The sequence below is a fragment of the Lepisosteus platostomus genome, chromosome 2, assembly GCF_059453375.1.
Source record: "Lepisosteus platostomus isolate fLepPlt1 chromosome 2, fLepPlt1.hap1, whole genome shotgun sequence".
Lineage (NCBI taxonomy): Eukaryota > Metazoa > Chordata > Actinopteri > Semionotiformes > Lepisosteidae > Lepisosteus > Lepisosteus platostomus.
The window spans coordinates 66431262-66454022 of NC_142612.1; the positions used below are offsets into that span (position 1 = coordinate 66431262).

At 38.6% G+C, this 22761-nt stretch overlaps 1 protein-coding gene across 2 annotated transcripts in view; it reads right to left on the reverse strand.

Moving 5' to 3' along the window:
* The window catches only part of ppp2r3a (protein phosphatase 2, regulatory subunit B'', alpha), a 105399-nt gene extending 86231 nt beyond the window's left edge, over positions 1-19168 (reverse strand). For both annotated transcript variants that reach the window (XM_088613983.1, XM_088613974.1), the window contains exon 1: positions 18937-19168. The gene's annotated coding sequence lies outside the window, so the exon portion shown is untranslated. The remainder of the gene's footprint in view (positions 1-18936) is intronic.
* Between the last annotated feature and the right edge of the window lie 3593 nt (positions 19169-22761).

A 22761-nucleotide genomic window follows, 5' to 3' on the forward strand; every position in this document is an offset into this window, starting at 1 on the left:
ACACGAACACCTGACAAATAAACTAATGAAAATTGATAAAAGACTCATATGCCAGCATTCTGCATTCATTTTGAGGTGGACTTTCTGTTAGGGTACAGACACAAAGTTTCCACTCTTACCTTGCTTCTGATGCCCACTTCTTCTGATCTTCCTTTTTAAGTTCCACAGTTTTCATTAAAATACTAAAGAACACTGTTTCCTTAATGTAAAGGAGCCTTGGGGAGACTGGAATAACATCTCAGCTGCACAGTTCAGGACTGCTTCTCTCCTTTTTTGTGAAAGATGCTCTGCTCTTGAGTTCTTCACTCCTTGTTCACTCTTACTCCCTGATCCAGCAGCGAGTATTTTTGTAGCCATGGAAACAACTTAAATGCTGCTTGATCCTCCAAAAGCAGGATCATCTTATGCTTGTAAAAGCAATATAGCTAATAAGCTTTTTTTTCCAAAGCATTTCAAATTAGTTGGCCACAACCAGGAAAAGCATTAAAAATTGCCATCCTGAAAAGGTCATTAGCAAGGCACAGGAACCTACTAGTATTAAATTAAAAATACTGCATCAAAAGTATGATTTCTTTGGAGGTTTAAAGATTCAAAAAGGATCTTTTGTCCGACATATCCTTGGATTGCAAAAGTATTAATGCAGCAGTAAAATGCATCTCAGTTCTATGCATTTTACCGACAACAATATCGTTAGTTTAGTGTTGCTTTAAGTTACAGTCTCCCACAATGATGATGCTAACATGTTGTAACGTTTTCTTTCTTAGAGTAACACAATGTTCCCACCTGGGACACCACCAATAATAAGGGTGTTTCCAGACACAATTATAACGATGACTACGTCTTAATCTTTCCAACACAACCTTCTATTCTGTCTTCACTGTATAAGTTGCCTTCTAGCTTCCAAGGCAAATAAATTCTTGTTAAATGCCTACAGGAGCTTCTTTATATAATAATCCCACTGCAATTTGGAGCAGCTCTGGTTCAATATGTTCAAAACAAAGAGATAGGCCTGTATGCTACTGCTGTTATTAAAAAAATATTCAAAGGTAATTCTAGTCTGTACAGTACACTGAGATATCCCTTGAAATAAGATGAACACATCTTTACGTCTTTTCAAAATGCCCTATTATAAATTTGATAATTTGACCCATTCATAGAAAACAATAATAAGCTGACTCTAAAAATATTTTTGTTACTGTGAAAAGTATACTTTCCTTTTTTTATACCCTTTATATGCCATACAGGCTGTTTCTGTTACAGTTTAGTTTCGGCAAATCGTTCATTTGTTTCTTTTATTTCAGTTTACCTTTTTTTTTGTCAATGTCAAAACTGTATTTCATCACACACACAATGACTCCCATCACTGCCTTTAAAAGCACCACTCCAGTTGATCTAAAGGAAAATCTATCAGTATTGTTGGGAAAGAAATCCACGATGGAGACAGGGTTCAAGCAAAAAGCCTGATCAGTTTCTTTGTCTGCAAAAATAGTTTCAGCAAGAGATGCCAGTGTGTACGTGTACCCTTGTAACAAATGTATTCTGCCCCGCAATGAATAAACTAATGATATCTGAGCCATCTGAGCAAGAAAACAAATTCACTTTGATAACAGGCATGACAGCCACCAGAATGGCAGGAACTAATATTGAAGCAGATTGAAACTATTTGAGCACTAGAAGAACAGTGCTCGTCACAGCTCAGAAAAATAAACATCTGTCTACTAAAAAGGCATTTCAAATTTCACAATTACCACGAAAGACAGTTTAAAACAGAATTAACAAAATTAAATTATGCTCCTTGTGGCTAGCATGGAAACAATTTAGATAAATCTATTTAGGGTTTAAAAACTGTACTTATATCCAAGTACATATTTTCTGAGTCTTTTATTACGCCCTTTAGCAACTAAAAAGAAAATCAAACCATAGAATGAATTCTTAACCTCTCATCATCTCATCACCAAATCCTCAACATTTCTTCTTTAGTGCATCAACTGATTACTAAAACCTATACAAACAATAGTGTGACCAAACCCTAATTAAGGGGTTGTGGGGCAGAGACATCACTTGAATTAGACTGATTTGAGATTGACTGAATGAGACAAAGAGCAGTGGTTAGCATTGCTGCCCCTCAGCGCTGGAAACCTGGGTTCAATTCTGCTGCTGGGGTGCTCTCTGTGTGGAGTTTGCATGTTCTCCTCGTGTTTATGAGGGTTTCCTCAGGAGGCTCCAGTTTCCTCCTATAGTGGCTTCAGGAAAACCTGGCCCTGATGTGAGGGCGTGTGCATGGGTGTGTTTGTCTGTCTGCCTTGCAAAGGACTGGTGTCCCATCCCAGGCGCACCCTGTCTTGGGGCTGCTACTTGCCGGGATAGGCTCCGGCTAGCCCTCAACCCTGAACTGGGAGATGAAGGTAGAAATGGGACGAATGGATGAATGACAGTATGACACCTGGACATAAGGAAAAAGCCTGTTGAATGCCTATCCACACCTCCAGTTTTTATGATGACCTAGGGAGTTGCTGCAAAGGAGATGATAGGGTGGAGGGAGGGATATGAAGGGATAACAGGCACACTAGGATCATTAGACACAGAAGTAATGGAGGTTCAAGTTGAATTTCCCCCTAGGCTGCTGCTTAAAACTCCACTGAGCTAAATGACATTGACTCACTAATCAAGAGTCCACGTCCTGGATTCCAAACCAATGGAATATACCAGTTTTCAAAGTGACAGGCATGTGAAGTACAGAATTACCTAGTCGACCCACAGACTGACACTATCGACCGGGGGGTTAGGAGTTTTGCCCTTGGTAGGAAGGTTGACATTGGTTTAATCTATTCTTAAATTCTTTCAAAATGAAAAACTGCAATCTCAATTAAAGGGAGCATTCAAGACCTGCCTGAAATTTCGGAAGTATTTCTAAATGAATGAAGCAGCAAGCAAACTGACAACTGGACGTAATCAAGCACAATATGAAGCTTCTCAGAGACGTTTCTGAAATTTAAGGCATGCTCAAATGTTCCCCGGGAAACCCCAGAGCAATGGCCCCCACAAAATTTGGCACAGGCAGGATAATCTTTGTGGGCTGGTGGTGAAGCCTGTGGTTTGAAGACTGCAGATAATTCCACTTTCAAATCCTCACTTGGCCACTGACTGTCTGACTGTGTGGCCTTTCATGGGAAAGCAATTCTTTTCCTGCTGGTCTTCCAAGATTTTGCAAAATAAACTATAGCACATCTTTCAGTGTAGCCACTGCATTCCACCACCACACTCTTTTCAAACTGGAACCCACACAGCTTGGCCTCTTGGGCTTTCTTGAAGTCCAAATGATCTTAAGACATAATAGTTACTCTGTGTGTGCATAGATGGGATGGTACCCACAGGAATAACATGTTTTTGGCTTGTTTGTTCTACAGTGGCCAAAGCTCTGCTTAGCACGCTACAGTTCGCTTAGGACAAACTCAACTCAAGGGGAAGAAAGATGGTGTTTGGTAGTATTTTGGTCTTATTTTGAAAATAACCTAAATTAAATGGTTCTAAAAAGCAAAAAGGAAAAAATAAATCTCTAGGCATGTTCAAAATACATGTGCACAGACGAAGCAATTTTAAACATTCTTTCTGATAATAAGTGTGTTTCCAGCCTCCTGAAAAAAGATAAGATAAGATCATTTTATTGGCCATATACAATTTCTTGTATTAGGAATTTGTGTTTTCGCATAACCCAACTTGCTCTCCATGAGACATACAGACACACAGACAAGGAGAGAAGCTTGGGGTCAGAGTGCAGGGTCGGCCATTTATACAGCGCCCCTGGAGCAGTTGGGGTTAAGGGCCTTGCTCAGGGGCCCACATAGTAGGATTCCTCTGCCAGCCGCGGGATACGAACCGACAACCTTCCAGCCACAGGCGCAGATCCTCAGCCCCAGAGCCATCGCACTGGGCCGTCACTGGTGAGTTCAGGGCACAGGCTCAGAAGGAGACTATTGTTAAGTCATATCTACCTAAGGAAGACAGTGGCCTTCCCAGATATGTAGCAATCAGTTTACTACAAATACTGCTCATTGTGCTTGGATGAACCTTCCCCTTGTAGAAAACACACCAAAGATAGGGACAAATAAAATATGCAGTTTCTATTACAAACATCCTTCATTGTGCTACCCTATACAACTACTTAGTGGCAGGTAAGTTCAGCTCTGATCAGAACTTGCCAAGTCTTATTGCCATTGTTGTGAGTCCTACCTCTGTAATATCAGATGAATAAATCATTAAGCAAGAAGTCTCTATTAGATCGTAATTACACCTCTGTTTCCATGATATGATATGTGTCTGAATCCTAATGTGACAGGCTTATATGAGATATGTGCAGTAAAAATCAACGGATGGGCTATTTAGTTTAAAACAAAGGTTGGGTAAAAAAGTGCAAAACCACTAATAAGCATTTTTTTTAACATCAAGTCAATGCATAGGAACATATTGGGATTTCTCCACTTTAACAATTATGGACGTTATTGCAATTCATTGATAGAAGGTAGATCTTTGTGGTCCTATGCAATATGCTCGAACACCACTGGTACTAATTAAGAACTACACTTGTGTAATTCACTTGAGAGTTGTCTTTGCCACAACATTGAGCAAAGCATCCCTGACTTTGGAAGAAACAAAAAAAAACATTGCCTAATAAATCTATTTATAGCTTGAAAATCATCTATAAATTATTTTTTCCACCCATGTAGCAGATTATGCTAATGCAAAAACATATTAAAATACAAAATATATTTGCTACTCTATTTTGTTTAGAAACCTTCATTTTTAAGACTTTGCACAAGCCCTAGCAGGGCAAAACATTTTTCAGCTCCTTCGTTTTGTACAAAGACAAAGGAAACCTGTGTTAACACTGAGGCCACAATCAGCAGGACAGTAGAAAGCTGTTTACTCATTGAATTACATTCCATACTACAGACTTGAACTGTGACATTCAAACTCTACAGACCAAGAATTATGACTAATGTCTATGACTCACTGTCATTTTGACAAAGAGTCCCAGTCAATTGACTGCACTCTACCTTGCTCAGTCTAATGAATGGACTGTGTTGTTCATCTTGCAGATTTAATTTATGATCTCTGTGGAAAGAGATCTGTTGTTCATCATGTAGATTTAATGTATGATCTCCATGGAAAGTGATCCCTTTTCACTGCTTAACGCATGATGCTATTCCAGGATTTACTGCAGTATGGGGTAGCCACCAACTGCTATAAAGCAGCAGCTGCATTTACGATACTTGGTATGTTATGGTGAGCAAATGCGAGTTAATATTGCTAGAATGTATGTATAAATGTAAAGTGGGCAAAGCTCTGCTTACTATTGGACATTAAATTTAACCAGTTTCAGCCTGTCACAGCTATTAATAAAAACATTTGCTGCAAGGCAAACAATTCAAAACTTCTAAGGACCCATTTCTTAGGATCTAGTTCATTTCAAAGTTGCAGAAACAAAGTTTATAAAATTGCAGATAGACAGAGCCTCACCTACAGCACAACCCCTGTACTCTATTACACTATTACACAGCCAGAAGTCAGAAGGGAGTTTCAGAGATAACAATCCTGTATGACTAATATACACATAGATAACAGTGGGGAAAAAAAACATAGCTCAGATAAACTTCTCACTATCATTTTACTTGAATTGGAAAAAAAAAGCAATTCATCGATCTAGTGTTTTAATGCCCAGCTACACCAAATTTTGTTTAGACCGAAACAAAAATTGTAAAAAATGAGTGGCACCCAATAATCAAGCTAAACTGTAGCACATAAGAATTGTGCATCCTAATTACACACAGCGAGTTAGATGTTGTTCACAATACATACTTTCTGAGAGACAGAATGATGTTAAATACTAGGTTACTGTCAGAGAATAAGCAATGCCGGCATTATATTACCAAGTTACACTGAGTACAGAGGTCTGAGTCGTATGATACAGTTTTTATTTTTAAAGCTGCGCAGTTGACTTAATTTCTGTTTCACTCATTCTTCTCTCACCTCTGCACAAGTTCAGTCCATATTTAAGTATTAAATACTTTACCTAATTTGGAACTGTCAATAAGTCTTAGGTCTTTGTCAGTGGCTTCTGCACCACGCAGGAGAAAATTAGCTCTGCAGAGCCTTACAGCTGGAGGAGCACATACAGTATTTCCCTGACATCGCTGCCTGTGACAAAAGGCTAGTTCACTCCCTCATCACATGACCTGTAACGCCACCAGAAACCTTTTTCCCACTTGCTCATCTGTTGCCCTTACCATCTGGGAACATATTCAAATTCTTTTAACTTTGTTAACCTAATTGGAGATCATTTGGGACTAAAATTGAAGTCCTCTTCTGTCCCAAAGACCAAAATACTCTCAATGGATCAGATCACTTGCTTAATTTATCAATATCTTTCAGGTGCTACTAATCTGTAAAAAGATTTGATTTATAAGACTATCTGTATTGGAGCTCTCTAGGACCAGAGCTGGTGACCCCTGTGCTGGAGCATTCTCAGTGAAGGGTATAGCACTAGGGTTATATCCAGAATACGGAACCCACAACCTTCAAGTTTTGAGCCCTGAATTCTCCTCCATGCTGCTGTTATCCCAACCCCAACCCCTGTACCTGTGGTGCTTTGCCCATTGCATGTGACAGTGTAAGGAATCCTGGTTGCACTAGCTGGGCTACAAGAGCCTGCCTCAAACCTGAGTTGTCAGGACCATGGAACTCAACTTGTGTTCTGAATGAGCAACTTTATTGGCTCAGCCATGTGGGAGAGGAATAAAGCCTTATTAGTTCATTATTATTAGTTCAGTTTTTCCAGTTAACTGCACTTCAGGGGACAAGTGTGTCTGGTTTCTAAGGGCACTAAGCAGTGGACCACTTGTCTCATCGATATATACAGTACCTGGGATATACAGGTAAGGTATTATTCACGTAAACATGAAAGAGGACGCCAGTGCTTCTCCTGGCTATATGTTTGTTGCCACTGTCAGTCCTACCCTGTGGGCATTATTTTTCATAATGAGAAATTTTAAAAACACTTAGTATTAATGCATCTTCATTATAATAACAACATCAACAACAAGGGGAAGTGTCTTGTCAAGTTATAGCACAAAGGTTGCTACTCCACCCATCCTTACAGCTTTAAAAAAGCTGACGATATTAAAAAGCAGGAAACCCAGCTCTTTTCTACCTACAATAAAATCACTACTCCTCAAGAACAGGCCAGCATGTTCTTTCAGGCTTATACTAAAGTCTGTGGTTTGGAAAAAGTTCCTTCATGTACAGTATCAGTATCAGGCCTGTTCAGAGGCCTGTGTTTAATCCTCTGTTTGGTTACCTGTCCCTAGAGATTTTGTTATTGGACCCACCCCATCTATTTGTACAAGGAGTTCCAAGTTCACTGCAAGGTTACAGAGTCCATGAAGTGTCTCTAGTGCTGACTAATCTGAATTGTGCCCAGTCTGCATTTTGTATGAATGGCCCAATGCTTACTAACTGCACAAAATCATCCTTTATTGTTTTGTTGAAACACACTCCCAACAGCGCTTCAGGTTACAGAGATTCGTTAGAATGTGATTTTCATTGAGATTTTTATTACGTAACCATTCTGCAATCCAATGCAGTTTCTTGCTGTAACAAAATATTGTATTCAAGTATTTTCAATACAAAATACAGTATATTTCACAAATGCAGAATATGTATCGATTTTGAATTAGTAATAATAGTAATAATAAAGAATTATTAAAAATAAAATACACAGACAGAAGATGTGAAATGTCTTAGTGGAGCAGGTCAGATTGCCTGTAGTGCTCATCTCTGGCATGCCATTGATATAGGACAATAGAGGACAAAACAGAGAGTCTCAGAACTGCAGCCTGAAAGTTCCTTGGCAAACAGAACAAGCAGATCTTTCATGAAGAAAACAAATGAAACGGTTTAAATGGCTGGGTCAAATGCAGTATCATGGCTGTGGCACGTCTTTCAAATAGGAATATCAGTGTAATCACTTGTACTTGACGATCTACTTGAATTCAGTAAACAGATACTGTATATGTATGAGACTGAAAGATGAGAGGTACAAAGTGTAAGAATGTCAGTTTTGGATACAGAATTCTGAGAAAAGAAACATGAGGAAAAGCAGAGTGTATTGAACTGAGGCAAATGGCAGTCAGGAGTCACGTCATCATGGTTGTTCATCGGTTTTCACATATACAGGTAGTATACACAGGCAGGTGGAAATGAGAAGGAACAGCCGGCTTCTCCCTTATAGCCCTTGCCCAGGTCTGGACTGGATCGAAACAAATTAAGACCGATAGGGGAAAGTCATGGAGGGAACTAGACAACTGGACATTGATGGCTGTGAATACTGAACGGATTTATCCGAGACATCGGAGAGAACTGGGTGGCATGGTGGTGTGGTGGTAAGCACTTGCAGTGCTGTGACCCCATTTTTCAATTCCGGACTTGGGGTACTATCTGCTTGGAGTTTGTATATTCCCCCCATGTGTGCAGGTTAAACAGCTCCTGGAAAACCAGCCCTGGTGTGAATTTGAGTGTGTCTGTGTCTAGGGTGTATGCACTGATTGCTCGCTGGGATAGGCTTCAACTCCCTGCAACCCCGTGTTGGATAAATACAGGCAATCATCCAGGTGGATGCTGCACATTGGTGGTGTGGGAGGGGAGTCCCCATTACCTGTAAAGCGCTTTGAGTGGAGTATCCAGAAAAGCGCTATATAAGTGTAAGCAATTATAATTATTATAAAGCGGTTAGAAATGGATGGATGAATAAGACTTCTGTCATAAAGCTTTTGAAGCCATCTCAGATGGACATTAGCAGCTTGCAGTCTTGTCTTTGCAAACTGACTCAGGCATACATAAAAAGCATGAAATGAACAGTCACTAGTGTTGGCTTTTGTAATGGCTCAAAGAGCAGTGCAAGAGATTCTAATCTTTCCCATGTAATATGCTAGCTCATACTATCCCACCGGCTTATGAGCCCACAATTGCTTAATGTGTTGACACCAAATATCATTGTACCTTAACAGGGCAATGCTAAGTCCTACTTTCATTGATTTTCATCATCTACAAGGCACTCTCATTCAATTATGTTAGGTGAAAAAGATGGCGGCAGTGGAGTATTGCTACTGTTTACACCTTTTCCTACCTTACTGTTTTGACAAGAATGTTATTTATAACCCGAATTCTATCAATGTGTGATAACATCTAAAAAAACACCATTTGTGGCAAATGCAACTTAATTTCTAATGCTAGATTACTTTTTACAGGTTATGAACAGAAATTTAGTTTCTATGGCAATTCAGCATTGTCTAACAACTGTCTGGGTCGTGCTTTGCCTTTATTCTCTGCCTCTGAAATACCTTAAAGGTGTTTTCATTTGTAACACTTCAAAACTGAAACAGAGTGCAGTTTTCCCTTTGGGTCACTGGTGCCGTATATGTACTCTACACTGGCTGTATCTCCTACGTCATACAGCATTACTTTAAATTGAAAATACTGAGCCACAAAACCTTTAATCTTTCCAAGTGCTATCTGACTGAAACAGAAAACACTGACAGTAAAATTTCAAAAGCAATATAAGTATTGCTTGATTAAAGAAAAAATATAACAAATACATCTGTTACATTCCCCACTCAAAAATGCAGCACTTACTGAATGAATATACATGTGCCAAAAGAAATGCATCATATGTACAAACACCTTCGTAATAAAACAATTAATGTCAAAGACCACAATCTGTCTCAAAAACATGTTGCTACAGCTTACAAATGACATGATCAATTCTTTCAGACAAGCCCTGCAAGGCTTGTGCATCACAGTAATTGATAAACACTACAGGCAGATCAGCTTGGTTTACAGGAGTAGCACAAGTCACAGGATAGGAACCTGGGGTACATACTGTAGAACAAAAATGAAACTTATCACACTAGAAATGAGTTGTCTGTAAAAAAAAAAACACCAGTTTGGACTGCTGGCAATTATTAATGGAACTGTTTTGACAAAGAGCATTAGGGATCTGCTGACTGCTTAGATAAGTAATAATGCAAGATTCCGATTTAATTTCTTCTTTATCTTCTTTCCTTTATGCGATGAGATAAGATACATTTGCTGATGCTTTTTTTTCCTGATTATTGGTCATACTAGCTTTTCCAGCAGGATGAAAACAGCTTCTGAATGGAGAATGAAAGTCCTGTGGTGAGTAGACTGGTCTTGGAAAAAGTTTATAAGGCTTTGCTAAGCCTCTCAAATTGCAGCTACTGTACCTCAAAGAACTTGCACTGAGTGGTGGAAATGTGCACTAAGCAAGGCAAGAACTAACAAATACAGTAAAAGGAAGATAGAGAACTCCTAAGAAGCAGAATTTTCCATTTTGTTAGGTAATAAAGTCAAAACAGTTCTGGAAAAGGATCCATAAACAGTTTTTATTTTTCTGATGATTGTCCACTGCTACGTGTTTTATAAGCATTCTGTGCATTCTACTTTTGTGAAAATTAAATAAACAGGTGACAGTTTACTGTAAATGTACAAGTGCAAAAGCAAATGTACAGCTATTAAGCATTGGTAGTATGCAGAGATTTTTTTTTTGCACTGAACCACACAGCTTAAATTTTCTCATTAGCTTTTTATTATTTCGGTAATTTACATAACTCCTTGGTTCTTGTAACTATTTTTTTTTATATTTATGATGTTAAGGAACTGAGCTGATGATTTAACATGGCAAATCTGCCCAAGTGCCACATCTCACACTGTCCTAAAATCCATAAAATGCCTTAGTACAGTGACTTCACTGTAGCAAACTATTAAACTTGAAAACAGCCTAGTTCAGCAAAAATATCTTAGTTTCCAAATTGGGTTACGCTGTAAAGGATTCATCAAAAAATTTAAAGTAAATTATTTTTAAGTCCTGAGGAAAATCCATTTCCTGGAATAGACAGAAATTTCCTTCAATCCTGCCCCATTTAAATGATTCATAACAAACTTTAATATTTCCACCAACTGTGCAGTATTAAGTACTTTTCTTCATACCCTTTTCACTTACTGCAATACAGTATATTAAACATCATAGCAATTTTATAAACTTGAAATATGTTACTTTGCTTTGACGATCTTATTTGGTTTGAGATGTATTATTCCCAAAAAGGAAATTAATAAACAACTTTATGTACAATGATAGATATGTTACTTAGTCTATTAACTTCAGTACCACATTTATACAAGTTAAATATTAGTGATTTGTTTTTTAAATGCTGCTGGAATTATTCCTCAATACGAGAACACATCAATGAATGTGGAATTCCTTAAAATAAGGAATGCAGGAATTTATAGAAAAAAATGTTGTAAAAAATACAAAAAAAATCTGTATTTAGAGAACATTACAGCATAATAATATTTTACCAGTATTATTAGTCAAATCTTGGCCACAACATGTTTTAGGCAGCATTCCAAGTAAAAGAACCATAACAACCACCTTAAGTGCACACAGTAAGGTGGCTGCATACAGCATGTGGTATTTTATGTTGCTAGCCTTTACATGTTCCTTCGCCCATTCTTGGCCCAGTCTGTTTCTAGTTAGACCGTACACATAACATTATGATATTCTGTTTGGTCTTTTATCAAAAATTTCAAAGTGAAAAAGTGACGTGTGTACTGCACAGGAGTACTGTTGGTTTCAACTGATAGACCTTGAGGGAAACTGATTAATGCATTGACCTCCTATTGTGGAAACATTCATCTTAATGTGGTGCAGAACACTCAAATAAAAATATGTAAAACAGTAGAGCTATATGCATAAGGCCTTCTCTGGCTATCCAATGAAATCCCCTCTTTTTTCAACTCTATTGGCTGTATGGGAAACTACTGTATACACACAGTACAATCTCAAGATCGGAACTAAATAATTCATGTAAGGTTCTGTAACATAGGTCCCCAGGACAGAAATGGTGCTTTAACTTCATCTTCAGGGGGCACCCATCACCACAAAGATGTGTGTGATACCTTAAATCTAGTATGAAAAGCATAGATCTCTTCATAAAACAGCCAGGAGCAAACAAATCCAGATTGTTTAATGGAAAACAATAAACTTCTTAAAAAGTATTTTTTTCCTGTAAGGCCCAGATTTACTTTTGGGTCATACTGGTTGATTCCCTAGTATTGTGCTCGTAATGCCTTTCTTGTGGCTGTTTTAGCACCTGCTTTGTACTGTTACTCTATCTCAGCACACCTCTTCGTGTTTCACTGGAGGTGTTACAGGGTGCTCTCCTTCTGGATCTGTATGTTTCTGTCAACACAAAGAGGGCAAAAGCTGTTTAAGCTGTCTGTTCTAATTCAGTAGGCTTCAGGACTTTTGTCTCACAGAACTGTTGTGGAAGCAATGCTTCTTATAACATTTACCAATTTCAGCAGAGTCTCTCTAAGATTTTTAATTTACTGAAAAGCCCTACTTCTTGACAGCCTAGACTCTTGATTAATGCTCGAGCTCAAACTCCATTTTCTGAAGCCGGAAAAAAAAAATCAATCAGTTCTGATATTAAAACTGGGGGTGACGTATGAGCACTTTCAGATAAGCTCAGTGCGATAGATCTAGAAATAGTAGTAGTGCTCAGGCTAGAACTAACATGCAGCTTTTAAGTACAGTTAATTATGGTGATTTCATTGCAACGACTGTAACAATTCCTTTCTCATCCCGGATGTATTTCTCGATGAAGGCGTTACGCTTGCCACACTTTAATTACCTTGTTTATGAACTTAAAAAATCCCTTGCCCCAGCCTCACGGAAGAAACAAACTCAAAGGTCAACATGAACTGACAAGCTGCAATTACTTTTTTCCTAAGTCATATCGCATGAGGCTGTAAGGTTCTTCAACAAGCTCATATTTTTGTAAAGTAAGGTAATGATCTGAGCAAAGAGGAAGGCTTTTGCAGTGTGTGTGCACTACCTCCCAGTTGTGAAGGGTACTTGTGTAAAATTCCTGGGGAATCCCGGGAGCAACAACTTTAATCTCCTCTTTGAGGTTCTTCTCAGGAAATAATTCGATTGTCTTCTTATCCACTGCTGTTAAATGAAACTGAGGCCCCTAGGAATGCAGTTGATTCTGATACACTGTGGCCATCATATACAGTAACTACTGTACCCCTCAAGGCCACTGTGAGACATGGCTCACTCAAGGTCAAACTAAAGGCTTTTGTCAGAAAAGGGGCTGGGTTCTCTGCACCAGCAATGTGTCACTACTCCAGAGTTTTTATGAGACTCTGACACTAACAATTGTGCAGCGTCATGCAATGGCACAAGCAGTACATTCCTTGTTCAAGAAGGTATTGTAGGAAACACACTTTCGATAACTGATCTTTAACTGATGAAAACCTCACTGCATGTTCCCCTGTGAAAACAGAATGACAGCTAAAAAATAATTTACCAATAATGTGAGTCTCACTTTCACCGATGTGCTAAATAAACGCCAATGCTAAATTCTGTAGAAGAAAATCTGTGACTGAATGTCAAACGTGCACCAGGGAATAGGGCCGAGAGCAGCCTAAGAGGGCTAGGCAAGGGGGAGTTCGCTCCCTTTCAATGACATAGAAGAAGAAAAAAAGAGGCTATAAAAAATATCACTCTCAAGCTTCCACGGCTAATTTCCTCGGTTGTAAAGGTCACCTTCCTCCTTCTAAGTCTCTTCAAAGCACTCTGGAGCTGCATAAGTCACGTCTTTGCCACCTTTCTGACACAACTGACCTCCCCCCTAAGAAAAAGGAATTTCCTCAGCTGTCTAACCACTGCATTTCCACACATAATCCTCAGCAAATTTCCTGTGATGGGACAGACGACAATTAAATCCTACATGAAGCTATGCCTCCTAGATTATCTATCCATTACCAGAAAGTCGCGCAATTTGATTTACAGAAAAGTCATTTATATTGTGTCCCCCACATTGTCTGTCAGGATGTACTCTCTCCTTTGAGAAACATTTTCTCAAATTACTGTATGTTTTAAGGTCAACGGGTCCATATGCATGCACACAGGATTTGTATACAAAATGTTATTTTTTGAGGGTTTGTATACAAAATGCTGCCTACCTGAAACACTCTTAGGTGGTTTACTTAAACCATTTATTAAGAATCAGTTAGTTGGAGGAGTATTCTGTCAGAACAGAGTCCTTACAATTTGCATCTGTAAGGTTATATCAAGGACTGATGCTTTTTTTAGCGATAGTGGGGTTCTGTAAACTAGACTGTAAAAGACAAAACTCAGAACTGATCACAGAGTATCCGGGCTTCTATGCCACCATATGAAGAATGAAAAAGCTATAACTGCAAAAGTGAGATCATATTAACCCCATTTCATTTTTCTTTAGCCTGGAGGCACATTTTCTTCTTTGCTGTTGATTACACAGTGCTGTTAGTCTAAAATGTAGCATTTGCAGTTCTCTGCAGTGATCAGGTATCTTGCAAAAATAGGTTTATTACAGGGTTTATTACAGAGAAGGTAAAAGAAGGAAACAGAAGGAAAAATTCCAAAGCACGTAAATGGGATTCTCCTGTCTTCTACACCTAGCTTCACAATATAGTCCTCCCTTTTCAAGACAATGAAAATGTTTAAGGAGACAAAATTCTCAAGATCTCTTTAACCCTTAAAGGTCTTGAAAGTTTGGACAATTGAAAAGGTCTATGAACTAAGAATCAGGCCTTCTGGCCTGGTGAGGTGCAAAGTCATGTCAAGATACATTAGACTGTAGAATGTAGGCACACACTGGTAAAATGCTAGTCTTCCAGAGAGCCAGATGTGTGCCACTAAAAAAAATTGAATCTCAGTCACATTCAATGTACACACTCTGCAGTTTCTCTTTGCCTGAATGAAAAAAAGACCTGCTTATTTCAGTTTCACCTCACATAAATATTGTTTTTTTACTTGACTCATGCAGATGAATCATTATACTATGAATCTCACTCATAATCCCTGGAAAAAATATCAAACTGATTGTTTTATACAGTGTATCTTATAAATAAAAGTATGAACTTTGTATTAAACAATCATCTGACAAACTAATGATACAGTCTCTGCATATGTAACACAGGTCATTCAACACAGGGGAAGAGAAACTTCGGCAGGATTTCAAAATCCTGCTGCCTGTAAATATTGTTGTCTAACGAAAACTTTTTCAAGCTTTTTTCTGATATAAAATAATTATATATTTATGGATACATTGCTGTGCAAAAAAACATTTTAGACAAAATCAACAGTTACAAGGTATTTAGGTTATGAGCAGCATATCAAAAATTTACTTTAAAAAAAGCCACCAAAAGTGTTTTTTGCTATATTGTTTTTGCTATTTTGCTATAAAACAGTTCGAAATGACTGAAAAGAAACCAGGCTTTTCTTTTGATAATCCTTCATTCACTTCAGAAAAAAAACCTCAAAGTGAACTATACATAAGCAGCCAATAAGAAGTGTCTTAGTAAATTCACACTAGTGAATGTAATTTAACATTATTTGTTCCACTTAAGACATTCACAAAGCTAATTAATTATTTTTGTAATACAAAATAAATACAGATCTCTTATAAATATCCTTCTTCACATTTTGTTCAGACTTCACAAGCTCCCTTGTTTCTCCTGACTGACAGCCACACCAGTCAACTGCTGACACTCCAGTTGAGCCAGACTGAGTAAGACCCACTCTTGTCATGGCTGTGAAGGAGAACCTTATTTTGATGGTTAATATTCCTTCCAAAGGAAAGAAACGATGCCAGCAAGAACGGGCACCCAAGGGCTACCTGACAAAGCGATTCTGACCTTCCCTCACATTGTTATATGTGAAAAATGTTTGGAGGGTTAGGTCAGGTGGGAATGCATGGTCAGTCCCATTGCTAGAGCAGCTCAGTCAGTCTGTCCAGTTCACCAGGTGTCCAACGGCAGGCCTGGTACATGTCACCTCCCTGCAGCTGTTGCTTGTCCATTAACCTCAGTGTGTTGACCTCTTTGGCAATTAAAAAAGGCACTTAGCCTGAAGCTTGTACTTCAAAAGATATGTAATGGCCCTATTAGTGTAGTTCTGTCAACAGCTTAGATATAAAAAGGAAGAAGATTTTGTGACTCAAAAGGTAAAACTCTAATGCATTTAAAAACAATCATCAAGACTGTGCATTACTGAAATGGTGCTGTAATCTTCTCAAGACGTAGGACCCTGTTTGGTTGACATGGAGACACCTTTCTTTGCTGCAAGCAGTAAATGCACCTCCATCGAAATCGAAATTCAGTTCTCTCCAGGAAAACTGAGTTTTCATAGCATAGACAAAGACAGTGACGCAAGAGACGAGACAGAATTAGATTTTGAATACCAAGCGGACAATAATTGCAAGGTTAGTGCCTCACTTGTGTATTTGCACATGAGGAATAATCTCTCTATAAAATCAAGGCAGAAACAATAGGTAGTGGAGAGGCATTTTTAAGTAACAAAAAGGCTTAAGTGTTCCAATCTCAAATGTAAAAGAAGTAATTTAATAAACGGACACACAAAAGAAGCCATACAAAGATAAGGGAAACAAAAGATCATATTAATTCATATTTACTCTCTACTCATCAATAGCTGGTGAGAAACATGCCGTTTCTGGCTGGAATCATGGTACTTTAGCATGAAAACGTTGTCACACTATGTTTACAAACATCTAACAATATTAAGGTTAAATGCAATGGATGTTCAAATTTAAAGTGACAAAGGCTAATAGCACTTAAAGGTGTAGAGGACTACATATCTTCCTGTTATGTCACTTCTTTGTTAAGCATGCCCAACGTGATGTGTTATTGCTTTTCCTTAGATTGTGACTTACTAAATAATTACCCTAAGAACCAATTCTAAAGGTGGACCCAGAGGAAGTGTGCTTGAAAATAGATTAGTCTTTGGCGTGCATTACAGCACTACTTGCTCTCTGCTGTCAGGACAATATGGAGAGGCACCTGTGTGACACAGCTGCATGAAACATCTATATGAATGTGGGTCCTATTAATGTTATGTTTTGCAGCAATAAAGTGATTGACACCTGTACCTCTTTCATGGGTCTGCTGCTTCAACTGAGATCCCCAAAGATCAGTTCACTATACTTCTCCTGTGTGTAACCATTCAATAGTGTCACATGCAAACAACAGCAGCTCAGAGCCATCCTCCAAGCTTCAGCAGTTCTGACAACTAAGTTTAATGGACTGAAGCCAGCATCCGGTATGATGATTGAGATAAGGGACTGCTCCCTTAGTACTGCAGACCCACACATGTGCTGGAGCAGAGAAGTAATACTAAAAACTGCCATTTTAAAGACGGGGACAAATTCTGAGGGATCACAAGTTATTACCTTTGTGAAGATATAAGCTCTCATCTTGTAAATAAAGAAACATTTTATTGCCCATGGTACATCATTCAGAGCTATTACTACCAAGATTTAATTTATGCCAAAACAAACCGACAAGAAAACAGCAATCAAGGCACTGCACGTACAGATTAAAATAAATACTTGGATTAGTGAGGATATAATACTGATTTTTGCACTTAAATAGCTGATTAGTTTGAAAAGAAAGCATCATATGTATCCAAAAAAATCTGTTCTATTTTGAGTTAATTACAGAGGAAACAACTGTGTAACTTACCAACAACTCAGGATCTATCATGATCATAGTGAAGAAGAACAGAAAAAAAAGAGATTAAGGGCTGTAGTTTGGAAAGACAGGGCACATTCAGTACCAGCAGGATGCCACATTTGTTCCATTTCAGAGAAACAGTGCTAATTACCTATGAATAGCTACATCACAGATGAATTATTCTGGGATGCACGAGACAGAGTGGAAATGAACTAGTGCCCCGCTGGTAAGATTTTGATGAATAAATAGCACCTTTGATAGATGCTAAAAAATGCTGCTGTTTTAAATTTAACAACTGTCAGAACTTTGTCAGTGAGTTATTTACTGTATATTCATTCAGGTTCCCTTCTTGTGCTGACATTACATTTAATGTAAATGAACACTAGACGGTCTTTACAATACATTTAGGATAATCTTTTGCTTTGGAGGCTGGGACTGTCTTAATCTGGGGCATTGCATTGGTCCTGTTACTTTTTAAGATAGAACCGCTGGAAATTCACAAAATGAGGCATAATGTACCTGTTTTATTGACCACCAGAATTAAGCCTGTAACAGAAGATTCACCGGGCGTGTAAAATAAGCTTGTTTTGTAATGGAATGAAAGCAAAAACATCTCAGATCCAGATGCCAATTCCTGGCAACAGTTTCAGAAGTGTTTGATAAGTTTCTAAAAAAAATGCTTCATCACATGTACCCTAAGGTCGGCTAATAAACTATGACTTTTTTAAATCACAATTCATCATTATTTCAAACTGCTTCTTATGATTTAACATTTCGCACCAAAAAGGTGGTCTCCTGCTCAATAAGTGTGAAGTTTCTGTTACAGCAATGCAAGTTTTACAGTATACAGCAAGAAAACACTTTAACAGACCGATGTTTGAAGTAAACTGTGGAGCACTGATTAAGTAAATACAACGTTAAACCCAACAGTCAGTGACATTTCAGAGCAATCCGATGCACAGCGATGTTGTGTTACTTTCTATTACACGCACAACAACAAAAGGTAGGGATTATGCACCACACAGGTTACCCCGCGGTACGTACAGTCGTCAAGTTTAGACACAGCCAATACAGCACTGCTAGCTTCAAAGTTTGTTTTGCCTCAACTTCAGCACGGTCCTCCGGGTTTCCGAGGTATATTTCTCTCGGAGACACAATGCGAAAACTCCATGCAACCCAGTCGCTTGACCCAAACAAGCCAGTGAGGAAGAGCGACTGTAAATATTAACGAGAAAACAGCGGGGGGAAGCGATCGTGTTACTAAAAAATAAGCACACCTACCCTTTCTTTTCAGAATAAAGTCACGCCGTGTGGCTCTCAGGCGAGGGGGGGGAATCCGTGCGTGAGATCTCCGCTTGGCTGTGCTGTCAGGGCAAAGCCTAGAAGAAGAAAGTTGTCCGTATTGTCAGAGCAACACCATTGGAACGTGTCTGCTTAGGGGAACGGTTTTTTCCTCCAGTGAGCGCTACACTGACAGTACACGCAGCTCCCTGGCTTCCAGCGCATACAGATTCTGAGGAGCACACGGGGGCCTGCGGGGGAGTTCCTGACAGCCAAACTGGGGCGGGAATTTGTGGAGTGGCATCACATTTAACACATGACTTTAGCAACACCGATGCTGTACCGAAAATCTGGGTTATGTACGCGCTTCCAATAATTATTTACGACACCGCGGGCGCAGGCGATACCGCTCAATGCATCAGTTGCATTTCATAAGAAGTTTCAACTATCATTATATGCTCAAAGTAGTAACTAGGTATCTTTTCATTAGAAAAGTGTTGACGCAGTCCTTGATGTGACATCTAGTTGAGATACAGTACGCAACATGTCTTGCTGTTATGGATTTAATAGAAAGTTGCTCCAGAAATTAAAATGATCGCCTTTTGATGTACAGTAATTATTAGCAATTCGTCCACATTCTTCAGATCTGTCAACAATAATTACTTACCATACTCCTATTAAGTGTTTGGACCGCTGCTATAAGGTTATTAGTCTGACGTTTAGGTCAAACTTTGTTAATGTCTTGCAGTTTGATTTCAAAAGAACAATTCATAATTTATATCTATCTTTGTGTATACTTAACTTCAGACTTCATTAAGGCGATGCGCAGACCGCACTGAATTGTAAAAAGTGACAATACATGAAGCACTTAGAGTAAATAGTGTAACACTTTGTTAGTGGTTACACCTTATCATCCTGGAAACAGAAAATCCACGAATAAGTTTGTGTATTTAAAGGACACAAATGTATCTTTCAAAACTAAGAGAAAAAAAGGGGAGATCATTTATTTCAAGAGTAACGTTTTCTGAATACGAGGCTTCTTTGTATTCAAACCTCCAATTTTGCTTTATATACTGTGAAACGTGAGGTTTTTATTTTCCATTGTACACTAACATCAATTTGTAGTAAATTACCACCTTTTAACCTCCGCATGGGCACCACGAGAAGCCCGTGTTTCAGTGGATCGTTTCTATGGAAACCAGGTACTGTTTGAGAAAAAATTAATGACTGGCAATTTTAGTTGCAAATGCAACAGTTTTAAACAAAGATCTGTAATATTCCCTTTGCACCACCAAATTTTCAAACATTACAAGTCAAAAGCAATAACATTAAATACAATTTAAAAGTATTATACAGTGTAAATAATAATAATAATAATAATAATAATAATAATAATAATAGAGTCAATATCACTTTGCACACCTTCTGATATTAGATTCTTTGTAAAAAAATCAGTTGTAAGATTTAGTCAGAATGACAATGATCTCTGATTAATGATTAATAAATTGGCCTCATCACTCTGTTCTGGTCCCCACTGAGAGCTAATGTGTGTTGAGCGTACTGGCGCACCTTGGCTGCCATCACATCATGATCATCATGATACTACACATCAGTGGCTGGGGAAGGGGAGTCCCCATTACCTGCATAGTGGCTTGAGAGGAGCGTCAAAAATGTGTGCCGTGACTCTGTGGCTGAGGATCTGCGCCTGTGGCTGGAAGGTTGCTGGTTCGTATCCCGTGGCCGGCAGAGGAATCCTACTCTGTTGGGCCCCTGAGCAAGGCCTTTAACCCCAACTGCTCCAGGGGCACCATATAAATGGCTGACCCTGTGCTCTGACCCCAAACTTCTCTCCATGTCTGTGTCTCATGGAGAGCAAGCTGGGGTATGTGAAAAAAGATGAATTCCTAATACAAGAAATTGTATATGGCCAATAAAGTGATCTTATTTTATATAAATGTAAGGATTATTAGTTTGATCTCTGGAATATTTTAATTCCTTCTCTTGCCAACAGGGGTCACTGTAATTATGTCAACTGTCCCTTCAAAGCCTTTTCATACATGTACAGTTACAAATTGGGGCACATTTCGTACACAAATGATAGATACTTACTGAATGCTCACATACAAATGTTCTATCAAATTGTAATTATTATGCTTCTACATCTCTGTGCAGAACTGTCCACAAGGCTGACCAAACTGCAACATTATCTTTCTCCTGTCATGTTTTTGAAGTTTCCTCAATAATGGCTACACTGACTCTCTCCAAGAGTTTAAAATATGATAAAAATGATCTAATGAAAACAATTGTTTTCATTTACATGTTAAAAATGTAGAAGCAGATCACTATTTCCACGATTGCTTACCAAATTACTAAAATTAATAATTTACTTCTTGGCTTTACTTATAATTCACATTTTGGGGCTTCTATAAAGACCGTTGAGCTATTTCAGGCTTCCACTGAAACAGAAAAAGCTGTGGATTTAAAGGAGATGGAAATCCACTCATTTCACTAACAAGCATGAAATTCACAGGAAGTGTTACAAATTGGTTGCAAGACAGAGAAAGGAAAATCAGATTAAATCAATCAGCATTAACACAGAAATGTCACTGAGCTGTACAAAAACACAGAATCCGTCTGCTTAGAGATCTCTTTTTAGCTTGCTCTCACTGCCTTTCTCTTTTTTTGTTGTATCTGTGTCCTTCATGTCTTGGGTCTAAAGTGAATGCAATCTCAATAGCACTAAAAAAGGTAACAAATATGAATAAATGAGACCAAGTCTTTCCAGACAACTTCTATATCTCTGTCAGTACCTCCATAGATGGTATTAGCTTCCAGAAAGGCTGGGGCTGAATGGCCTCCTCTCGTTTGTATCCTTTCTTTTGTTTTTATCACCTCAGTTACTCTGGATGGGCACAGTTATGTATGAAAGCCCTCAGTAGTAACTGAGACAGGTTGATACCAATGGCTCTGGATGTGAAGTACTTCCCCTCTCTATTCTGTGCAGGAGTGGTGGAGGTTGTAACCACATTACCAATCACAAAGCAAGTCCAAGTGAAAACTTCAGCCATGAGCATTTCCCATTACTTTACTGTTGCATTTTGCCTAAATCTACGCATGGTAGGTCAAACAAACTGAAACACATTAACTGCATTCCTGTCCATTCACAGACAGAGGTACCAGCGTAGCTTTAGGGTGACTGTCATTCTCTTTCTGTGGATCACTGTATCACAAAGTGGCACTGTTGCTTTTAAGGGCCAAACATCCCTCTATTTTGTTAATCCCCAGCTAAAGAAAATCTGTGAATGAACAGCGACATTTTTGTGACATGGATTGAAGTCTGATTTACCACACAGTTGCAGCTGATCTTACAATGTATCTGTACGTTTCTATTGCTTTCACAGCCGACATCAGCGTAAAGCCTGCCCCTTGGGGACTATAGCATTTCAGCTCTATGGCATAACTTCTTTTGTGGCAATAAAGATTGCTTGGCTGGGTACTAATGCACTAGCAAAATATCATTATCTTCTGGTTTGTGGCTGAACTGTCAAGCTGATGACTAATCAGTCATTCAGCACAGACAGAAATAGAATATTCTTTGTAGTCAGCTGTCCATCAGCAAAATGAACGTGGCAGCCTTTCTAAGTAAGCCACAGTTTACCACTGACATCATTTTCTTAAGGCTCCCTACTCCAGAGAACTTTGTACAGAAACATTCTAACAGCACAGATGAGAACAGAATGCGTGATGGATTATGTTCACATTGGTAGTCAATATGCTAAAGAAACCAAATAGATTTTATGTACTTCATATACCATTTGTCTCTGA